Raw genomic sequence first — 4,862 nt, forward strand, 5'->3', positions numbered from 1 at the left:
ACTGAGTATGTTAATGTAAACCTGGTTAGAGTTAAGTAATTGGCTAGAATGGTTTTGTCCTTCCATGAGGGATAGCTGTGGCCTGCAGAGATCTGGACTAACGTAAGGGCCGCGGCTTCCAAATAACATCTTTTGGGTGGTTTAAGGCAATACCAGCAAGAAAATTAAGACCTATTAGGGATAGGACAAAAATATCTAATAATTTGTTTCAAGTCTGAGTACATCAAATGCATTTGTTTATTTGACTCTATTTGCTTATTTAATCCTCACACAATTTAATGAAATGGTTACAATAAAGAAAAGAATCCTCCCACTTCTAGATGAGCTGATGAGGCACACAGAATGTTAAGGTAATTCACAGAGTCACTGTAAGATTGTGCGAAACTGTACTGTTCAAAAATATTCACTTTTCTTTCCAGAAAAGTGGATGCAGTACAAAATGATTCAATGCTAAATTGTACTGTTCAGAAATATTCACTTATCTCTTCACACACCTCCATAAGATAAGTATGTATTTTTGCTCCATTGATCTGGGGCTTGACCAGTGGATTTCACTTATTTATTGTTACAAAACAAGCTACCCGAAAAGTTTGTGGCTTAAATCAACAGTGAACCATTTATTGTGATTCTGTAAGTTTACTGGGACATAGGCAGAAGTTCTTCCATTCGTCTTAACTGGGTTCTCCTCATCTGCATTCAACTAGGGTCTAGCTGAGGCTAAAATGTCCAGGATGATCTTTCATCCTTCAGTACTTCTCTTCACATGGCTTCAAATCATTCTGTAGTCCAATCTGGAATTCCTACCAGCATGCCAGCTGTGTCCTAAGACTGAGGAAGTGGAAGCTATCACCTTTTAAGACTTGGGCTTGAAAGTTGCAAAATGCCACTGTAAGGCTGCCTCCTTACAGTGCCTCACTGGGAGGCTGGACACACCCACCTCTGCACTCAGCACCTGACTCTACACCCAGCACCAGGTTCTGCACTCGGCACCTAGCTCTGCCACATGGCTCCCCTGGAAGGCTCCGGCTAATGCAACCCTGGCTGGCTCTCACACCGGAAAACCCACCCAACAACCCGCCAACCGATAGCGGCCTGCCCCATCTCAATCCCGCTCCCCTGGACCCAATCAGAGCACCCAGCTGTTGCTCGTTCCTCCTAGCTGTAAACCGCGCCCCCCCCCCCACCCTGACATACAGGAAGTCAGCGCGACTTCTCTGGCCCCTTTCCCCGGGACCATGGAACCTTGCCCAGGAGCTGAATAAACATGGCATTTAATTTTCTTATACTGGCCTCAGTTTCCTCATTTTAAACTCGGCAATGACCCTTACAGCCACTTTTTGCCACATTCTGTTGGTCAAGGCCAGTTCAGATTTACTGGGATGGGAAATAGCTCTACTTTTTGATGATTGGAGAAGCACACACATATAGGGAAAGGAGGAATTGATGGTAGTCATATACGGAGTTAGAAACCATACCATGTAATTTGCTTTGTCAAACGAATGGAAATGGACTTGACATTCAAGGACAGGCTATAAGTGTAACCACCCAATGGATTCACCTTGCCTGCTGCCTAGACAGAGCCAATTTATCATGACAGGAGAATTGCAATAGAGAAAGAGTAACTTGTGCAGAGCCAGCTGTGCAGGAGACTGCAGTTTTATCATTACTCAAATCAGTCTCCTTGAGAGCATTCCAGGAGCAGAGTTTTAAAGGACATATTGGTGGGTGGGGGGAAGCCAGTGAGCCAGGAGTGCTGACTTGTCAGGGATGAAATCATAGGGGATTGAAGCTGTCCTCTTGTGCTGAGTCAGTTCCTGAGTGGGGGCCACAAGATCAGATGTGTCAGTTTATCTCTCTGGGTGGTGCCAGCTGATCCATCAAGTACGGGTCTGCAAAATATCTCAAGTACTGATCTTAGGAGCAGTTTAGGGAGGGTCAGAATCTTTTAGGCTCCAGCTACATGACCCCTAAACCTTAATTTCTAATCTTGTGGCAATTTGTTAGTCCTACAAAAGCAGTCTAGTCCCCAGGAAAGAAGGAGCTTTGTTTAGGGAAAGGACAGTTACTGTCTTTCAAACTATAAACTAAGTTCCTCCCAAATCTAGTTTAGCCTATGCGCAGGAAGGAACAATGACAGCTTAAAGGTTAGAAGGAATATGGAGTTGGTTAGGTCAGATCTCTTTCACTGTCTCAGTCATAATTTTGCAAAGGCAGTTTGATAAGTGCGTTTGCATAGTATGGCTGAATCTCTCGTCTTCCACTGGAACAAGCATTTCCCAGATTAAGATTGCCTCTTTAGCCAAGGAGATATGGCACATGCTCTACCATAATCTAGAGCCAGGAATATAGTCAAAGCAACTTAGCTGCAGCCACTCGCATATCAAATGAAGAATAAATGGATTATTTGTTGTTGTAATTTAACATTTGTTTAGTAGGCAGTATAACCTAGTGCTAGCTGATGAATACAGAGGTAGAGCTAGGATTTGAACTGAGGAAATGTAGTTTGAGAATCCAGGCTCTCAGCTACTACACTATATATTTCACCTGGAAGCAGTATTTCATCTTTGGATTCAGAAGGCCTTGAGGGTTCTCAGACAAATTGGGAGTATCAGGGGGACTCAGAGAGACATTCTGCAAATGTGAAGAGGTAGGGCTACAGCAAAAAGTTTACCTATTATAAGACGTAATCTAGTTTATATCAGAAGCTAGGCAAGTGGGCTATTCTGCTTATCCAACTAATCTTTGCAACACATTCCTCACCTTTATGACATCTTAACCTCCACCCTAATTAAAGGAGGCTTTTAATTCCTACTTTCGTTATTTACCACTTTTAAACGTTTGAAAAAAATATTAAAAGTAGATTACTCTGTAAGGGAGAAATATTCCTCATTTCAAATCAACATTACATTTTTTTTTAACTAATGTTAAAGATTGAAAGAAAAGTCTGCTAAACATTTAATTGTAAATGATGAGGTTTTTTTTTGTACAACAATCCAACGGTTAAGGCTCAGTTCTTGCGTTACCCAGTCTGTCAGCATTATGAAACAGAGTTGAGTAGTCTTTGTTAGTTAATCACACTTCCTTTCCGTGGCTTCTGAGACACAATACTCTTGAGTTTCCTCCTACCTCCCTGGTTGTCTCTTCGCAGTCTCTTCACCAGTCTCTCCTTCTAATCCTGCTCTCAATAATGGAGTGCCCTGCAGCCCTGTTGTCATTCATCTTCTCTCCTCTGTGTACTCTTGCTCTCTTGGTGGACTCATTTGGTTTTTAAATACTTTAAATAATGTCTGTGTATTGATGACTCCGAAATTTATCTGTATTCCAAATCTCTATCCTTAATTTCAGACATATACATTCAACTGTTTATTTGACATCCGTTTAGATGTTACATAGACATCTCGAAATTACCGTTCCAAACTGAACTCCTGTTTTCCTGTCACTCCTGTCTCCAAAATTTGCTTTACTTGTGGCTTTTCTTCATCTCAGTTGATGGCAACCCTATTTTTTTTTTCTTTGAGCTGGAGTTTTGCTCTTGTCCAGGCTGGAGTGTAATGGCACAATCTCGGCTCACTGCAACTTCGCCTCCTGGGTTCAAGGAATTCTCCTGCCTCGTTCTCCCGAGTATCTAGGATTACAAGCATATGCCACCATGCCTGGCTAATTTTGTATTTTTAGTAGAGATAGGGCTTCACTATGTTGGCCAGGTTGGTCTTGAACTCCTGACCTCAGGTGATCTGATGGCAACCCTATTCTTGGGCGAGTGGCATAGGCCCAACACCTTGGAATAATCCATTTTTCTCTCTTCAATACTCCGTATTCAGTCTATCAGGAAATTCTGTGGACTCTACCTTCCAGATAGAGTCTCGCACCACATAATGTTTCAGTCAGTGACGATCCATATGTATAACAGTGGGCCCATGAGATTATTAATGCCGTATTTTTACTGTACCTCTTCTGTGTTTCGTTACATAAATACTGACCGATGTGTCATGATTGCCTATAGTATTCAGTACAGTCACATGCTGTACAGGTTTGTAACCTAGGAGGAATAGCTATAGCATATAGTCTGGGTATGTGGTAGGCTATACCCTCTAGGTTTGTGTAAGTGCACTCTATGATGTTTGCATAGTGACAGAATTACCTAAGGATGAATTTTTCAGAATGTATTCCTGTCATTAAGTAATGCATGACTGTATATTCTTAATCTTCTCACTTCCCATCACCTTCCTATGACCCCTGGTTTGAGCCCTAGTCATCTCTCACCTGCTTATTGCAAATTGCCTCTAATGGGTGTGTTTGCTTCTACCTTGGAACCCTTTCACTCCACATAAGTAAACAGACTGATCCTTTAAAATGTAAGATCATGGCACTTCTCTGCTCCAATGATTTTCCATCTTAGAGTGCAAGGCAAAGTCCCTACTTTGATTTATAAGACTGCTGGAGATTGAATGTGTGCCTTCAAAATTCATACATTGAAATCTAAACCCTCAATGTGATAGCATTAGGAGGTGGAATCTTTGGGAAATAATTAGGTCATAAGGGTGGAATCCTCATGGATGGGATTAATGCTGTTATAAAAGAGACCCCAGAGAGCTCCCTTTACCTTCTGCCATTTGAGGACAGAGTGAGAACATGGCTATCCATGAATCGGGAAACAGACAACCAACATTCAGCATCTTGAACTTCCTAGCCTCCAGAGCTTCAAGAAATAAACTTCTATGGTTATCCAGTCTATGGTAGTTTACTATAGCAGTTTGAACTGACTAAGACAGGAAACTGGTACCAAGAAATGAGGATGTGGCTGTAACAAACACTTCAAAATGTAGACATGGCTTTGAAACTAGGTAAGGAGAAGGGGCTGA

This window comes from Sapajus apella, unplaced genomic scaffold (assembly GCF_009761245.1).
Source record: "Sapajus apella isolate SASKATOON/1434 unplaced genomic scaffold, GSC_monkey_1.0 scaffold17, whole genome shotgun sequence".
In the NCBI taxonomy this organism is placed as follows: domain Eukaryota; kingdom Metazoa; phylum Chordata; class Mammalia; order Primates; family Cebidae; genus Sapajus; species Sapajus apella.